General features: G+C 46.2%; 1 pseudogene; it reads right to left on the reverse strand.

The window, feature by feature from the left end:
• Positions 1–5,638: 5,638 nt before the first annotated feature.
• On the reverse strand, positions 5,639–13,713 carry LOC133775780 (large ribosomal subunit protein uL13-like; annotated as a pseudogene).
• Positions 13,714–18,368: the final 4,655 nt, after the last annotated feature.

Genomic DNA, 18,368 nt, shown 5'->3' on the forward strand with positions numbered 1-18,368 from the left:
TCCGCTGGTTCACTCCCCAAATGGCTGCAATGGCTGGAGCTGCACCCATCCAAAGCCAGGGGCCAGAAGCTTCCTCCAGTACAGGTGCAGGCACCAAAGGACTTGGGCCATCTACTGCATTCCCAGGCCATAGCAGAGAGCTGAATCGGAAGTGGAACAACTGGGACTTGAACCCAGAACCCATATGGGATGCTGACACTGCAGGAGGTGTCTCCACCCACTATACCATAGCACCGGGCCCGCCCCTTACTTTTTTCTTTTTTTCTTAGAAAGTTTTTATTTAATAAATATAAATTTCACAGGTACAGCTTTTGGAATATAGCAGTTCTTCCCACCCCCACCCCCCCATACCCGGCCTCCTACCCCTACTCCCTCTCCCATCCCATTCTTCATTAAGATTCATTTTTAATTATCTTTATATACAGAAGATCAACTCTGTACTAAGTAAATATTTCAATAGTTTGCACCCACACAGACACACAAAGTATAAAGTACTGTTTGAAGAAAAGTTTTACCATTAATTCTCATAGAACAACTCATTAAGAACAGAGGTCTTACATAGGGAGCAAGTGCACAGTGACTCCTGTTGTTGATTTAACAATTGACATTCTTATTTATAATGTCAGTGATCAACCAAGGCTCTTGTCACGAGCTGCCAGGATTATGGAAGCCTTTTGAGTCCACAACTCCATCATTATTTAGGACCATAGGCAAAGTGGAAGTTCTCTCCTGCCTTCAGAGAAAGGTACCTGGTTCTTTGATGGTCCCTTCATTCCACTGGGATCTCACTCACAGAGATCTTTCATGTAGGCCACTTTTTTTTTTCATGTAGTTCATGGATTGCCATGCCTGAAATGCTCTCATGCTGCCCCTTACTTTGAAAAGTTTTATTTATTTTCATTTTATTTTGAGAGGCAGCAGTTGAGGGGGAGGGGGAGAGAAAGATCTCCTATCCACTAGCTCATTATCCACATGTCCCCAACAGCTAGTGCTGGGCCAGGATGAAGCTAGGAACCCAGAACTCAATCTGGGTTTCCCATGTGGTGGCAAGGCTCTAAGGACTTGAGTCGTTTCCTGCTGTGCCCTAGGGTGTAAATTAGCAGGAAGCTGGTATAGGAAACTAAACCTGGACCTGAATCCAGTCACTCCAGTAGGGGATGTGGGCATCCCAAATAGCACCTTAACCACTGTGCCAAACACTCACCCAACCAGCCCCTTACTTTTGATAAATGTAGTCAACACAGATTTGCTAGGAATTCACAGGGTATATTACTATGAATTAAAGAGACATTTTTTAAGAGAAGATTCTTGAGGCAACACAGATTTTTATCAGTGAAATGAAGTTCCAGCAATGATATTCTGTGCTGTCAACACACCACTGTGAACCTGAAAGGCAGGGATTAAATTTTAATAATCTTTGATTAAGTCAAAAATGTGAAAGTACTGGCTCGGTTGCCTGAAACAAATTAGGCACTTAGTGTAAGATACTTCCTTCTGTACTTTAACTTCCCTAATGTCCATTATAGTAATAGGTGCTTCATACACTCAATGTTTTCTGACTTAATAAGCTTTGATTTTGTGAGATTTGTTTGAAAGGCACAGTTAGAGAGAGAGAGATGGAGAGACAGATCTTCCATCTGCTGGTTCACTCCACAAATGGCTGCAATGGCTTGGGCTGGGCCAGGCTGAGGCCAGGAGCCAGGAGTTTCCTTCAGGTTTCCCACATGGGTGGCAGGTACTTAAGCACTTGGGCCATTGTCTTCTGCTTTTCCCAGGCCATTAGTGGGGAACTGGATCAGAAGTGAAGCAGCATTGACTACAGTCAGCGCCCATATGGGATGCTAACACTGCAGGTGACAGCTTAACCCACTGTGTCACAGTGCCAGCCCCAAAACAACTATTTTTTGTGGATTCATGTGAACCTCCTGCCAATATCACCTCTGCACCTTACACTCATTCAGTGAAGTAACTGTGGTTCACGTCCCCACTTAACATTAGGATTTCCTTTAGGAGAAGAGAAAATAGGCATCCAGAGGTTAAATACTTTGCCAAAGGACATGGAGCTGGGAGAGCCAGGGGTATAAATGAATGGGTTCTCAGGATCTCTATCCATGATTCCCATAGTGACCAAAGAAGGTGATTGTCACTCTCTAAGTGATTTGTGAGCCTTATCTTGAAGTTTGACATTTCTTAGAATCTTATTTCTCACAAAAAAAATTATGATATCTTTGATTCCTAATATTCTGATAGTTAATTCAATGTAAATTAATATTGTAAGCCACCAACAAGTTTCATTACTCAACTCATCCTCTCTCCCAATCTTTATATCATCTTGATGCATCAGAAATATGTACCACATTTAGTCTGTGGCTTCCCATTTTCCTGGAAGATCACCAAGCATATACATGCCTATGTGGCACATGGGGCTGGAAGAAACTAGTATATTTTCTGGTAGAAGTGAGTTGTGAACTATAATTCAACTGGCTTGCAAAACCAGGACCTGGATTTTATGGATTTTACTAGGGAGTGGACTGCCCCGAAGAGGAGGCTACAGCTACCAAAGACTCACAGCCTTACAACCTGTGTGAATATTTTCTAGATCTTATTAGGCTGTTATTGATGCTGCCCTGATTCTTCCATGTCAGTCAGTTTGTCTGGTAGTATCAGGCACTTAAAATCAGTTGGAATGTAACCTAGAGGATCCTAGAGATTTTCTAGTTCATTATTCACAGTTTAGGACATTGAGGCACAGAGAATGAAAATGAAGGGTCTGAGTTCACTTGGCTTAGTGGAACTGTTCCTTGTGCATACAGCAGCAGTTTCCTCAGCCTTGTTCCTCCTGGCAGAACCTCAGTTTTGTTTGCTATTGAACATCCGTGGTTTTAGGGAAGACTTTAATCCCCCTCCTCTCTCTCTTTCTCCCTCCCTCTCCCTCCCTCTCCCTCCCTCTCCCCCCCCCCTCCCGCCCAGAGAATGAATCTTACTTTGAGCCAATCACAATTATTCTATCCTTTTTTCTGGAGATTGGTTTGAGGATGAGTGTATGATCCAGTTCTAACAATGAAACATGGTTGGAGGCATAGCACAGCTGTGAGGTAACGGGACGTTTGGGGATGTCTACTGCATTGCATTTAGATGGTGCTTCCACAGAAAATTAGGGGTTCCTAGAAAGATCTGCATATAGGGCTGGGATTTAGATTTGAACAATGTGATCAGAGAATAGAAACACAAAATAATGATTTCCACCCAAGGTTTTATTCTGCCACATAACACTCCTGTGGTAGTTCTACAAAGATGTGAGGAACTTGGCCTCTTTCCACATCTGATCCATCATTGCTAGAGTGCAGCCCTTAAGCTCATGTGTAAGATGGCTGCCAGAGACCCGCCATCGTACCTATGGTCCAGACAGCCAAATAGAAAAAGTGGGAAGAATGTTCCTCCTTCCTTTTTAAAGGCTGAGATAGAATTCTGTTTTACTTTGAACTTCTCTGTTTATCTCTTCTCTCCTTTCTTCTTTCTCCCTCATCTCCAAATACCAACAGAGGAGCTCAAAGCTGATTTCAGAGTCTACTATATTTCAGCATTAGTCTTCTGTTATACACACACACACACACACGTATATATATTCAGTAAAAGTTTGTTTTAAAAAATGATTTATTTGAGAGGCAGAGTTACAGACGGAGAGAGGTCTTCCACCCACTGGTTTGCTCCCCAAATGGCTGCAGCAGCCAAAGCTGAGCAGATCTGAAGCCAGGAGCCAGGGGGCTTTTTCTGGGTCTCCCACGCAGGTGCAGGGCCCCAAGCACTTGAAACATCTTCCGTTGCTTTCCCAGGCCTTAGCAGAGAGCTGGATTGGAAGAAGAGCAGCTGTGCACATATGGGATGCCGGCGCTGCAGGCAGAGGCTTAATCTACCACACCACAGAGCCGACTCTCAATAAATGTTTCTAATCACAATGAAAATAATGACTTGCTTTGCATGCATGCTCCTAGGGTAGGGCTCACACTCCCAATACCTTAGAGAACTAGGAAGGTATGGATACAGTAGTGGAGTGGGTAGAGAAAAAGTTGTCAGCTGGAGGACACACTCACTTGAAAGGGAGCATTGCTGTTGAGCTCCTGCATATTGCTGCTAAGTGGAAATACAACTTCCACATAACCAACTCTTGTATTAGTCAGTAGAAGCTGAAAACCTGTATTTTAATGTGAAATATGATTTTTAGACTAACACCGGTGTGTGTGTGTGTATGTGTGTGTGTCTGTTGGGTTGGGAGCAAGTGTTTTAGGTCAAATGTTGTATTTGATGAATTCAGCAGAATCTGGAACATAGGTACTCAATGTGTATTGAATGAACAAAGTTTTGCAGTGGCCTTTTCTTCCTCCCAGGAGGCTGAAGGAAACATCTGGAACAACCGATGAAACACAAAGGCACTTATGTGTTTGTCATGCATTTGTTACTTGCTCCAGTGTTGTTCTATTTCTCTCTGTGAAACAGAACCCTAAGCAACTTGAAGGCAGAGACTGTGATACCCATCACATCAGCCTCTTGCCCTTAAGAGATTTCCCCAAAGTCCCACATGACACTTCCTCGTGTGTGTCATAGAGCAGCACATTGCTAGGAACCTGGGAAAGTTAGCCTTTGAGTGACAGTTGTACAGCAAAAACCTGGAGTTCTTTTCCTATTAAAGAAGAAAGGAAGCCACCAGCGGTCTCTCTCTTGTGACCCTGAAGGAAAAACCATGGAGCCCTGTGATTGGCAGTCACCGAATCCCATGTGATAGCAAATGGCATGAATGCCCGCAGGTCATGCTAAGAGTGGCTCCTCACTTCCGGCAGCACTTGCAGGACCAGAGTAGTGCAGGCCATTGCTTCATGTTGCATCATACAAGAAGCCCTCTTCCAACCCTGATTGGGCCTGATGTCTCCACCAGCTCCTCCTGAGAACCAAATCCCAGTGCTCAGCCCTTCCAGATTCCTTGCAGCCATTGTGATGCACCCGGGCTCTCTACCTTCCCACCGCCCTCTGAACTCCGCAGGGCTGAGCCATCGTTCCTAATCCAGGCTCCATAGATGTCTTATCTGGTCCCTCCAGTCTGAGGAAGGCTCGTAGTTTTCACACAGTAACTAATACTGATTGGCAGAGGCTGCTGTGGAGGGTGATTTTTTTTTTTTCCTTTAAAAATAATTGATTTGTTTCTGGTCACAAAAACACAGGAAGTTGCAAGAGCAATACCTGTGGCCCATTTCCCGGGTCTGTGCACCTGTAAATACGGTATTCTGTGTGCAACACTAGGCTCAGAGTGCCCCAAGCCTTTTCTCCTGTTCTAACAGCTGTGGAGTACTGGGGACCATGTGGGAAGCTGAGCCGCAGAACCCACCCCCCATTTATAATGTGGGGCTCCCCTCCAATGGAGGAGTGCTCCAGCTCACCCCTGTGAATCCTTTCTAAGATGATTATGAGGAGGCCGCAGACCAGTGAGATCTGCACTGCCCTGAGGAGCTGCGCCTTGCAGGAGGGCCTCTAGGAGGGGCAGTGACCGAGCCGCTTTTGCCCCCAGCTTTCTGAGTCCCAGGCTCCCAGGGTGGTGAGGGAGGAAGGGCTATCCAGGCTAAGCATGAGGAAGAAAGTCTTATTGAGCTCACACCAGGCTCCTCTGGGAATTAAGGACCTCTGTGAGTTTGTTTAATTTTCTTCTCCCTCTTCTTTTTGACCTGTTTCCATAGCCTCAGGAGCTGCCCTTTGTTCCTCTAATGGTTCCTGGCCTTCTCCTTCCTCTTCCTCTAATATGGCTGTCGCTGCCTGGTACCCCCAGCCAGCCTCATGAGCCAGGCGCCCCAGGTAGGCAGGCTTTCTCGTAGGCTTCAGACACATGGCCTTGAGGGCTGCAGGAACCACCATCCACTTTGTCTTGTCATGGGGTGGCGGGATCCCATTGAACACCCTGAGGCGGTCCAGGCAGCCTGGCCCCACTGGGTCTTACGGGGCAATGCGCCTTGCACGGTTCACCAGAATCTTCACTGGGGGGAGGGGGGCTGGAAGCGGTAGGGGTGCCAGAAGGGGTTGGTGTTCATCCCCTGATGAAGGCAAGTCAAGTACTTCCACTTATTTCTGTAGACATTGCCAGGGATGTTGACATTCTCACAGCACGTGACTGTCACCTTCCAGCCCAGCAACAACTGCTTGGCCACGATGGCTGCCGGGTGGCCCAAGAGATGGCTTCGGCCGTCCAACACCAGGAGCGGGTAGAGGGTCCCCGGCAGTTCTCTCCTGGATCCCTGCCAACCCCACCTGCACCCTGGCCATCTTCGGCAGCCACCTGGGAACTTGTGGATGATAATTTTGAGGGCTCAGTGGGAGTTGGTTGTTACCTGAGAAATGGTGACTCTTGGTACAAAAGTTTATCTGAGATCTCGCTGCTTTTCCTTTGGAGATAAGGAAAGGCCCCTTCATGGGACTCCCGTAGAGGTGTCTGGCATTCAGAACAACCTGTCTCTAAAAGCTAGGTGGGCCTCCAGACACCCTGGAGAGTAGGCGGTGGTGTGACTGCTCTCATACCAGAAGCTCAAGTCCATCTATCACCCTGGCAGACACATCTGATCCTGTCTTGCACCAGGAAGATAACTCTTATCACCACTCCATAAACTGAACTTGCAAAAATAGGACTAGGTTGTGACTGGTGCCTAGAGTTACCAAGGCAGCCACTCTGAGGTTCCAGTGACAGCTCTGTCACAAGCCACATGCTAAATATATCTCCCTCACCTCTTCCAGGCCAGCTCTGTGCTATGGCCCGGGAGTGCAGTGGAGGATGGCCCAAGTCCTTGGGCCCTGCACCCGCATGGGAGACCAGAAGCACCTGGCTCCTGGCTTCGGATCAGCGTGGTGTGCCAGCTGCAGCGCGCTGGCCATTGGGGGGTGAACCAACGGCAAAAGGAAGACCTTTCTCTCTGTCTCTCTCTCTCACTGTCCACTCTGCCTGTCCAAAAAAAAAAAAAAAAAAAAATCTCCCTCACAGTGACAAGGGCAGGGCCAGGAAGCACTGTCCGACCACATGACCTTTCACAAGGGGAGAAGCCCCCAGTGTTCTGCTCTCAGTCTATTCCTGAACCAGGCTTGGGCTCAGGCTGAGAATAGAATCCTGGCATCCTGGCCAACTGTCCCACTTGTGGTCTCCAGTGGGACACCGTGTACCACACCCTGACAAGCAGGTGGGCAGCTGTGGAGGAGGGGTGGGAGGCAGGACTGTGGGCGTGTCTTGAGAGAATTCTTCGGGTCCTGAGGGCACACCGACCTGCCTCCTTGGCAGTGGAATAGCAGGAAGCCTGGGTTGTCAGCGCTGGAGCACAAAGGCTGCTGGGAACCCTCCTTCTCCTCTTACAAATCCACAGAAGACGCCGAGCTGATCCACCCTGTTGAGAATCCGGGACTGTTGGCTTGTATTTGGTTATATGAGCCCCTTCTTGCCCTAATGCTTAGTTTCCTGAATAGCATACAACTCTACCAGGCCAGCTGAAATTTTCATTTATTAAAGATTTATTTTATTTATTGAAAGATAAGGTGACAGAACGAGTGAGACAGAGAGATCTTCTATCCACTGTTTCATTCTCCAAATGGCTGCAATGGCCAGGGCTGGGCCAAGCCAAAGCCAGGAGATGGGAACTCCATCCATATCTCCACATGGGTAGCAGGGGTCCAAGCACTTGGGTCATCCTCTATTGCTTTTCCTAGGCCCATCAGCAGGGAGCTGGACCAGAAGTGGAGCAGCTGGGACTCGAATGGGTCCCCACGTGGGATGTTGGCTTTTCAGGTGACAGCTCAACCCATTATGCCACAACATTGGCCCTCAGTCAAGTTTTAATTATAATGACTAGAGAAGTATTACATTCAAAATCTTCAAATAACATAGGAGAAAGCAGGGAATTAACAAAAATTTTCCTGTTGCCTCTTTCTGACTCGAGTTCCACTTCCTTTCCCAGAAATATCTGTGGCTAACAGTTCAACATTTTTTTTTTTTTTGCATACACATAATACCTCACATGCACTCGTATGGTGTGGTATGGTACAGTGTGGTGTAGCATAGTGTGGTACAGTATAAAGGATTACAAGGGATGACTCTGATTTCCTGGGTTCAAATAGCAACCCTCCTTGGCCAAATTACTTTGCTTTTCTATGCCTAGGATTCCCTTTGTAAGAATCACCACCACCACCAGCATCATGTCGTCATCATCATCATCTCTACCTTACAGGTGTCTTGTGAGGGTTAGGTATTGGTGCTTGTAAAACAGTGGCAAACACAGAATAAGGCCTTGGGTCTCAGTGTTTCAGATGATCATGAGGAGGTCATACTGTTTACGCATGGTTGGAAACAAAGGGCACCAAAGCTTAGTGCGTTAAATGACAAGTCTTTATTTATTTATTTATTTATTTATTTATTTATTTATTTATTTATTTGACAGGCAGAGTGGATAGTGAGAGAGAGAGAGAAAGGTCTTCCTTTTTGCCGTTGGTTCACCTTCCAATGGCCGCTGCGGCCTGCGCATTGCGCTGATCCGAAGCCAGGAGCCAGGTGCTTCTCCTGGTCTCCCATGCGGGTGCAGGGCCCAATGACTTGGGCCATCCTCCACTGCCTTCCTGGGCCATAGCAGAGAGCTGGCCTGGAAGAGGGGCAACTGGGACTAGAACCCGGTGTGCCGGTGCCGCAAGGCAGAGGATTAGCCTGTTAAGCCACGGCGCCGGCCTAACAAGTCTTTATTACCTCTGTTTCTATGGGCCAGGACTTTAGGAGCAGTTTGGCTTGGGGTTCTAACTGAGGGTCTCTTGCACAGATGTGGACAGCTCTGTAGTCATCTGTAGGCTTTACTGGGGTTGTGTGCAGTCTCCTTCCAAGATGACTCACTCCAATCTGTGGGCAAGAGGTTTCAGTTTCTTGTCACATGGAAGCCCCCAATTGGCAACTGAAGTGTCCTTATGACATGGCAACTAGCTCCCCCCACAGTGAGCCCTACAGGTGAGAGTGAGTGAGGAGGCAGCTCCAGTACCTTCTGTGTCTTTGTTTCCGCAGCTGCACACCACTGCTGCTTCACTGTCCTTTCAGAGTGAGTCTCTAAATCCAGCTCACGTTCCGGGGAGAGAGATTTGCGGGAGGTGGATGACAGAATTTAAGGACATATTTTACAACAACACGGAGTTTACCTTAGGTACTCACGGGATTGTAGTCTATGTGTTCTCTTGCTGTTCATGTTTCTCATTTAACAACCCCCTGGAGTTCTCTCCATACCTGCCCGTAGAGAACAGCGTCATTCCAGCTCACTGTCACGTGGAATGGCTTTGCAGAGATACACCACAGTTACTTTAACCATTTTCTGTTTGCTGGGCATTTAGGTTTCTTTTTTCTTTCTTTGCCAAGGCAAGAGCCTAAGAAAGGAAAAGGGGACACTTCTTAGAGGCCAGTAGTCCAAGGAAAAGCCCAGAAGTATGTACTTTCAAGAAATTAGGGTGGTATCAGGGAAAAGGGACCTTTAGCTTCTAGGTGACCAGAGAGGTTATAAGACCAGGGCATATTTGAGGTGCTTCAAAAAATTTGTGGAAAATGGAGGTACAAGATAAGTTTATTTTGGTGCAAAAAATTCACATCTGTATATAGTTTTTCATAATCACTTTCCATGAATTTTTGGAGACCCCTCGTATGGACAGTGGTTCACACAAAATCACTAACATGCAGTGTTGTCTCCATGGATTCCAGAGCCGCCATTGCTGCCTCTGGTCCTGGTTTTATGCTCCTCTTTGAGTGAGGTGTGCCTAGGATCCCAGGGATGTCTTTAGCTTGATGTGCAGCTGGAATGGCCAAGTGTTGACAACCATTAGATGTCAGATGTCAAAGAGGTCTTGTACTGGCTTGAATCTTACTCGTTGTGACAGCCATTTTTGATCAACTACCTACTCTCCCTTCCTTTTTGATTACCCTGATTTTGTTTAGGGTGACAATGATCTGGCCTCTGAGTTGAATCCTGATTAGGCCAGGCCAAGGACTGTGATTCCATTCACCAGTTATTTATACTTCTAACTTCTCTGTAGCTAGGGGTGGTTCATGCACCTGTTTGGGTCAATGCAATCTAAGCAGAAGTCTGTTAAGAGACTTATTGGAAAGGCTTTATGTCCTTGAAGAAAAATAATACTACATGGCTGGCATCGCTCTATCCTCTCTTTCTGCCTCAAATGTAGGTATAATATGTGCAGCTGTGATTGCCATCTTGAAATGCCCTGGTAAGAATTTTGGAAAACCAACAACTGAATATTTGGGTGGATCTCCAGACAATCTCATTTTTGGTCCAGCAGAGGTATGGATTACCTGACATGGTATCCTGGGCACACAGATGGGATCATAACATCGAGGCCATTGCAGAAACATCTTTCTCTATCATGTCTTGTGACTCATATAGTCACAATGTCATCACTGGAAAACAGAAGTCACCAAACCACTATATGAAACCTGAGAAATAAAATTGCACTTCACCCTTTTCTAATGAAGCTCTCTTGTGTAGGGTCAGAGTGCACTTGCTGCTAGCCTTGTATCAAATTCTGTTTAGCAAGCAGTGTTCTAGCAGGGGAAGACCGGGGAAAACCTGCTACTTGGCAGTAGCCAACTCAGGGAATGTTGGCTGCTACATTATCTCGACGGAAGAGCAGTATCTCCTGAAAAGTGAAGTGGTTCTTTAGTGAAGTGGAGAGAAAATATTTTAAGAGTCTCATTAGCTACTGACGTAAGATGATATGGAGTTTAAAAAACATTTAAAAAGCATCCCTAGTTTGTTGAATGTAATTGGACTCTGGTAGACAGTTCTACCAGAGTAGAACTTCAGGCCATGTATGCAAACTAAAGGCTGAATTGGCCTATGATCATCAGGATTTTTTGATAGGTAAAACAAGGGCTGGCACCTCATTCATTTTGTAGTGTGTTATGGAAGAAAGATTTCTTGGAATTACAGATCTAGTTGAATCCAGTCCTGAGTAACTATGCAACTCTGGGCAAGTTCCATTCTCTGAACTTTAGTTTCCTCCTTTGTAACACAAGCTAACTCACAGGCTTGTTAAGATTTAAACAGAAGTGTACAGGCAAAATAGCAGGCACACACTATTGTTACTCCTGATGCTTCTGTTAACGCTACTACCACCATTGTTGCTACCAACCACTGCCTTCAGTGCCGTTATTTGTGATAGGAAAGTCAAAGCAGGCTTCTTTTTTTTTTTTTTAAGATTTATTTATTTATTTGAAAGGCAGAGTTACAGAGAGGCAGAGAGAGAGAGAGAGAGAGAGAGAGAGAGAGAGAGAGAGAGAGTCTTCCATCTGTTGGTTCACTTCCCAAATGGTTCCAATGGCTGTAGCTGAGCCAATCTGGAGCCAGGAGATTTTTCCAGGTCTCCCACATGGAGGCAGGGCCAAAGGACTTGGGCCATGTTCTACTGCCTTCCCAGGCCATAGCAGAGAGCTGGATCGTCAGTGGAGCAGCCGGGACTCGAACTGGTGCCCATATGAGATGCTGGCACGGAAGGAGGTGGCCTTACCCGCTACACCACAGTGCCGGCCCTGAAGCAGGCTTCTTGTGACCATTAGCACACTTCTGTTGCAGATGGAGGTATTTTAAATGAGGAAGATGAACCTCTCATTTGAGGAATTAGGAGAGAGAGGAGTCATAAAATCAAATTATCTTCCCCCTCGGAAAGAAATCACGTTCCTTTGGGTTTTGGAAGAAACATCTGGCAGGTAAATCGGTCTCTCTGCTTTAGACCAAAAAAGCCAGGGGAAAGGCTGTCTGCTGCCCCTGCCTGCTCTGGAATTCCGTTATGGATTCAAGGTCTTTGCAGGAGGCACCCACGTCCATGTGCTGCTGTTCCGTTCGCAAGGTTGCGACTTCTGCTTTCTGTCCTCCAGAAAGAATTTATGGCTTCCTCCCTAGCTCGGTGAATCGTCTGAGTCCCTGAATGAACAGGGAGGTTGCTCCCATGTGCAGTGTATCATTTAAAGTCTGCTCACACGGGGCAGGGCTGAGTGAGGACAGAGTACGACCAGCGAGCAATCCCATCCCTCGGGCCCTTTTTTCCTGGCTGTGCTCCCAAGGATGCAGTGATGAGCAAAACAGAGCTTCCAATGAAAGGAGTGCGGCTCTGCCTTATCTCTAAAAAGTTACTTCTTCCTCTTGAAAGTCATAATGAATCTTTACTATGGCCAATGTTAGGCAAAGTGAGGAAGGTGAACCCAGCCGTAGTCGGGACATAATAGTTGTCAGTGCTGACAAACTCTGTGGATGCTTCTGGTGCTTCCCCCAGGCATACTTACACGTTCGACTTTCAAACTGGAATGCCATCAGACTAGTCCCCCAGTCTGTACTCATTACCGGGTGCGAAACCACCAACAGCTTTCCGCAGCTTTCAGCATTTATCTTCCATGCCGTCCTTCATGGCGCGTGGAATTCTGCTATAACTTCGTCATTTACTTGTTCATTTAGCTAGTTCCCTATTGTTGGGCACTTAGGTTATGTACAGTTTTTCACCATGACTGGCAGTTCTGTAAGGATTCACAACCTACCCACTCATCCAGGATTTTTATTTTTGTTTTGCCCCAGGACCTATGCTAACAGACCATGTGTTAGGAAGGTGTACGCATTTTGAGGGTCTAGACATTCACCTTGCCAAATGACCTTCCTGGGACAGCTCTGCGAGTTTGCAGAGTGTGGGCAGCACTGCCTACTTTCCAAGGTGCTGGCTCAGGTGGCTTCTCAGGATTGTTCACATTCTGGAAGCTCAAAGAACTCAAGCTTGAAGAGCTTACAAAAGGTGCCCCAGGTTATGAAGTGAAGTGAGTTGCCAGAGAGGGAGAGGGAGGGAGGGAGAGAAAGAGAGATATGGATGTTGCATGTGATAACATAATTAAATGCCATAGCACAGTTGATAAGATAATCATGAGAGCTGCTCTGAAGCTCTAGCTTTTTTTTTTTCGGTTTGATTTTTGATATGTAATAATTGTTCATATTTTGTGATAGTCATTAGATGTCAGGAGCAATGGCCTGTTAAATGTTTGGCAATAAACCCATGTCATCAGTGTACAGGAGAAAGCATCACTTTTTGTCTTCTGTCCTGAGAGTGGGCACTTGGGCAGTGGAGAATCCAGCTCACCCTGGTCCCAGAATGGTGAAGTGACTTTGCCAAGGCCACTCAGAGATCTAATGGCCAACTCAAAGCTAGAAGTCAGACCACCTGATGGCTGGGCCAGCACTGTCTGTCTAAGACAGCTGAGCAACTGCCACTGGCCAGATCACTCGGACTGCTTTAGCTGTCTACACTGCAGAATGGCCGGAGGCTCTTGTTAACTTACCTGCTCTGATCCAGTGGGTCTGGGGGGGGGGCCTGATGCGGTTCAGTTTTGTCAAGTTCCCAGGGGATGCCTATGGCCCTGACCCCTCTCTGAGTAGCTAGCAGCTTGAGAATGGCTCACGTTAACGGCAGAGCAAGTGACCTAGATAAAGTCAGGCTTTTTGGCAAATGGCACAGCCTTTTCAATGCCATGGACTGGAAAGGGTGTTCCTGGTTGTTATGAGAGTCTTCAAATAAAGGTCACATCCCTCTTCTGCCAGAAACGCTCTGACGTGAGACCAACTCACCAGGCCAAAAGAGAGCCCGGGGTGGTGGCCAAGGGCTGCTCAGCACAATCGGCCCCTTCATGGTGCGGAAGAAGCTGCAGAAAGGTGGCCTGAGAGAAAGCCGCGCTGGGGAGCATTCCAGAGGCGGCCCCAGTGTCCTGGCGTCCTCGTTAATTACCGGGAGAATCACCCAGGGGATCTTGGATGGAAGACAGCCTCCTTCCACCGCAGCTCACCAGCCTTTATGACTCTTGGCTGACGCAAAGCAGCACTTGATGAGGAGAGAAGGGGAAACGGTGCCTGGGCTTTGGCCGGTGACATTGCTAAATCCCAGGCCTGGCTTGCTCTCTCTCAAGTAGAGGCGAAAGATGTCAGCGTTGTTGATGGTTCTGGGCGTGGAGCTTTGGGATTGCAGTGGCGACGGTTTTCAAGGCATGGGGAGTAAGCAAGGGAGGGGAGTTTGGCAGCTTGGAGTGGGGAATGGACTGGGGCCAGGCAGGGCCGAGCCTGGGGCCGGGGAAGGAGGATCCTGCATACCCGCCGAGGCTCCAGATTGGGAACCAGGGAATGCTGGCGTTCAAGCCAGAACGTGAAAATCACCGGGAAGTGTTTCAGAAGTTACACAATCCTAGCATTTTAAAGCCACGTTCCCTGGGCTCCAGAGATCGTATGTGAAGATGTTTCAGGGACTGGCCTCTAGGGTGAAGTCTAAGACGATGTGGGACCAGGACTTCTCCCCCACATTAGAGTCCTTTGGTATCTGTTTCATGGCATTGAGACTTTAAAAGGTTGTGTACTTAAGAATTATTTTCCAACTTCCTCATTTGACAGCTCAGAAAAAGGAGGTGACTTTTTAGAGATGTATAGCCTGTTCCTTACGTCACACCTCGGTGTGTTCATCCCCCACAGGGTGTGAGTGGTCCCTGCGCTGTAGGTCAAACCGGACCCTGAACACCACGCTGGGTTCTGTTCTCTCAGAGCAGCCCGTTTGTTTTGCTCCAATTCCCCAGTTTCAATCTCACCAAAACCCAAAGAAATGTCAAAGTCCAGTGTCCCAATTTCTCCTAGGTCTGAAAAGAGGACTGGCTAAAGTGTGGTGGACCAGGTTTTCCGTGTGATGTGATATGTGTGGGGCCCCAGTAACTTCTCATCTAACTGGAATTCCCGCTGAGGGTCAGGCCAACGATTTTCAAAAGCAGTCAGGTGCCAGTGCACTGAGGAATGAATTATTGACCGATTTAATTTCCCATTATACAAGTAAGAAGCAACTTGACCAGTCCAGCAGCTAGCTGTGTTGTAAACACACGGCCTAACCTTGTGAATCACACACAAGGGCAGTTGTGGAGACCAGTCACACATCCTCTGCTTCTCTGCTTCCAGTATGAAGGATGGATCATGTTTTAGCCAAAAAACAAAACAAAACAACAAAAACAAAAAACCCTTGAGTGGAAGTTTTCAAAGTTCTTCTGTGATTCTCCTTCCTTGCACCTCCCCGCCGTGCAGTGGTCGGTATTTGTGGAAGTCTACACTGGGTTGAGCTTCGGATACCAGAGTCCTGGGTTGCTGGCATGAATGGATCCTTCCTACCAATCCACATCAAATACATAGTGAGAACAAGAGATACGTCTCTGCTTGTTCAGTCAGTGATATTTTGGAGTTCTGTTCCCATGTCAAAACCCTAGCTTATTTCACTGATATGGTTGCTTATTCAAAATAGACCAATAAGCTGTTAAGTAGAACATTGATGATTTTGTCATCGCTTTTTTTAACCAGTAATTTGTCTTCAACCTTGGAGGTCTAGTACCAGATAACCATGGAATTGGAGAGTTCATATTTGGAGGATTTAGAACTGTACTGGAATAATTATACTACTTAGACAATGATGACAGACCATAAAGAGCACAATAAGTGATGGATAACACCGGTGATACTTGATGAATATTAATGTCACTGGGATCTGAACCATCAACTCCTGTTTATCACTCCTCCTTCAAAAGGCCCTCTGCAGGGTTACTCTCCTTAACGTGCAGAGAGAGTTGTCTTGTTTGTTTTCTGACTCCTGTCCTCCATTTCAGACTGCATGCCTTTCTCATTTAGCGACAGGAAGTGGTTCATGTCCATCCCCCTTACTACTGTCTGGGGTCAGCAAACAAAAATAGTTTGGATCCTGAGATTAAAGTTATTTTTTTTAACCATTATTTAGCTTTCCTCTCAAGATCTTTTACAAGTATATCATCCAAACTCTGCCCCTGCTACTGTCATGAGCTTTTATGTGGCTAATTCTAGTTCAATTTCACACCACTATGTGACTCCAAATAACTGACTCCCCTTCTATGTCTTAATTCTAAATGAGAGAGAGAGAGAGAGAGAGAGAGAGAGAGAATATGAATCTGAGTGGTCCAGCACGGGTCGGGTGTCTCTTCTTCATCCAGTCAGTTATAGTTGAAAGAAGATCACGTGGTACCCAGGGCTGCCTCTTCCCAGTTGTGAGGAGGATAGAATTCCAGAGAAGATGAAGGACATTGGAGTGCTTAAGCACAGAGAAACTTGTGTATTTAGGAGGAATTGCCTGTGGTTGCCAAAAATATTTGCAGAAGCAAATTTCATATTCTTGAATTCTGTGTGAGGTGTTGGAAGAGGTTATTGTCTCATTTGTTACTTGTTTATTGGTTGACGGCTAGCATTCACTAGTGGAAAGTATCAACAGATGCCAAAATATCAGAGAAATTTGCTAGAAAACTTTAAGGAAAATATTATTCATTCTGATCTTTTGCTCTGTGTTAGGATTATCAGGGAAATTTAAAATGAGGCAATATCCTCACATACCCAGCAGAATGGCTAGACAAGTAAACTGATGTTATCAAATGTTACTGGAGATGTGAGATAGCTGGAACTTTTCACTCAATTCTGGTGGGAGGTGCAAATTTGTACACTCACTTTAGACTCCTGTTTCATAGTACCAAATAAAACAGGACATAGATGTGCCCTGTCACCCAGAGGCTCCGTTCCCAACTGTATTCAAAAGAAACACGTTAACCAAAAAGTTATGTGTTAGTGTATATAGTGATTATCTTTATCTGAAAGGCAGAGAGAGAGAGAGAAATCTTCCGTCCCTTGTTCAGACCCACAACAGCTGGGTCTGGAGCCAGGAGCCCAGAACTCAGTCCAGATCTCCCACGTGTGTGGCAAGGACCCAAGCACTTGAGACATCACCTGCTGTCTCCCAGAGTATGCATCAGCAGGAAGTTGGAATTGGAAGCAGAGCAGATTCTTGAACTCAGACACTCTTACAGGATGCAATGTCCCAAATAGTATATAAAACACTGCACTAAATACCCACCCATAAACTATAATACTCTCAAACTGAACATTAGCCAAATGTCCATCAGTAGTAAGGTATAAACATTAAATTATGGTGTATTCGCACAATGGAAAACTACCAAACCAAAATATAGATGAATCTCACTAGCATAATTCTTCTATTTATTTTTAAAATATAATTTTTAGGATTAAAAAAGTTTATGTATTTTTATTTATTTGAAAGGAAGAGCAACAGAGAGATAGAAATCTAACACCTAGTTCATGCCCTCAAATACCCACAAGAATCCAGGGCTGGGCCAGACTGAAGCTAGTAGTCAGAAACTCCATCCAGGTCTCCCCCCGTGGATAGAAGGGACCCAAACCCTTGAGCCATCATCTGCTCCCTCGCAAGGTGCACATTATCAGGAAGCTGGGTTGGAAGCAGAGGTGGTACTCAATCCTGCGCACCCTGATAGAGATGCAGGTGTCCAAGACTGGTGTAACCTGTTGTGCCACAACGCCTACCCTGACAAGCATAATTCTTAGCAAAAGAAATCAAAATAAAAGAGGACGTTCTGGATATTCTACTTACATAAAGTACAGGAATAGAGAAAAATAAATTACGTGTTAGAAATCAGGATAGCAATTATCTTCAGAGAGACGTTTAGGTGCTGGAATTTTTCTATTTTTTGATCTGGGTTCGTGAGTGTGAAAATTCATTGGTAATTTTTTTAAGATTTATTTGCTTATCTGGAAAGTAAAATTACAGAGAGGCAAAGGCAGAGCTGGTTCACTCCCTAGAAGCTCGCAACGGCCGGATCTGTGCTGATCTGAAGCCAGGAGCCAGGAGCCAGGAGCATCTTCTGGGTTTCCTATGTGGATGCAGGGGCCTAGGCACTTGGGCCCTCTTCCACCGCTTTCCCAGGCCATAGCAGAGAGCTGGATCAGAAGTGGAGCAGCTGGGACTCAAACAGGCACCCATATGGGATGCTGGCATTGCAGGCGGCAGCTTTACCTGCTACGCCACAGTGCTGGCCTCAATAACGTTTCTATATGTTATGCTTTTTCTTAGTCTTTAGTCTTTTCAGGCTGCTATAGCAAAATATCTTAGACTGAGTAATTTATACACAATAGAAATTTATTTCTTAGTGTTCTGGAGGTTGGGAATTTTGAGATCAAGACTGTCAGATTCAGTCTTGGTGAGGGCCTGTTCGTGGATGGCACCTTCTGTTCCTCACAAGGCAGAAGGGGTGAGCAGCTTCCTCACCCTTCCTCACGGCTCCCGTTCGTGAGCTCATGAGGTTGCTTATCCCGTTCATGAGATCTCTGCCCTCATGACTGAATCACCCTCTACGCACCTTCCCTCTAATTATATCACACTGGCGATTAGCTTGTGAAATTTGGGAGGACACATTCAGACCATAGCATGCTTTGATA

This window comes from Lepus europaeus, chromosome 17 (genome assembly GCF_033115175.1).
Source record: "Lepus europaeus isolate LE1 chromosome 17, mLepTim1.pri, whole genome shotgun sequence".
Taxonomy (NCBI): Eukaryota; Metazoa; Chordata; class Mammalia; order Lagomorpha; family Leporidae; genus Lepus; species Lepus europaeus.